This window comes from Mustelus asterias, chromosome 7 (assembly GCF_964213995.1).
Source record: "Mustelus asterias chromosome 7, sMusAst1.hap1.1, whole genome shotgun sequence".
NCBI lineage: Eukaryota > Metazoa > Chordata > Chondrichthyes > Carcharhiniformes > Triakidae > Mustelus > Mustelus asterias.
The window spans coordinates 135,329,191-135,329,773 of record NC_135807.1 but is presented as its reverse complement, the minus strand read 5'-3'; positions in this window follow the sequence as shown (position 1 = coordinate 135,329,773).

Genomic DNA, 583 nt, shown 5'->3' with positions numbered 1-583 from the left:
AACAAAGCACCCTCACATCTCTTTGTTCGATGGACCAAGCTTTACATAGATAACCCACTCAACTAAAGCAAAAAGTATATCCTTTCAGATAATCCTTCCATACACCTGTGATATTAATCTGTTGTTTCTCTGACGGTCAACAAACAGATTTGTGGTTGACTCTTAAATGTCCTCTGAAATGGACTAGCAAGCCACTCAGTTGTATTCAACCATTATGATGAAAACACAAAGGAATGAAACCAGATGGACCACCCGGCATTGACCTAGGCACCAGAAATGACAACAGGAAACCCAGCCCTGTCGAGTCTAAAAGGTCCTTCTTACTAACACTTGGGGCTTGTTCCAAAATTGGGAGAGCTGTCTCACAGACTAATCATGCAACAGCCTGACATAGTCATACTCACCGAATCATATCGTACAGATCATGTCCCAAACGCCACCATCACCATTCCTGGGTGTGTCCTGTGTCGCCAGCAGGACAGATGCAGCAGAAGTGATGGCACAGTGGTATCCAGTCAGGAGGGAGTTTCCCTGGGAGTCCTCAACATCGACTGAACCCCATAAAATCTCAAGGGACCAAGTC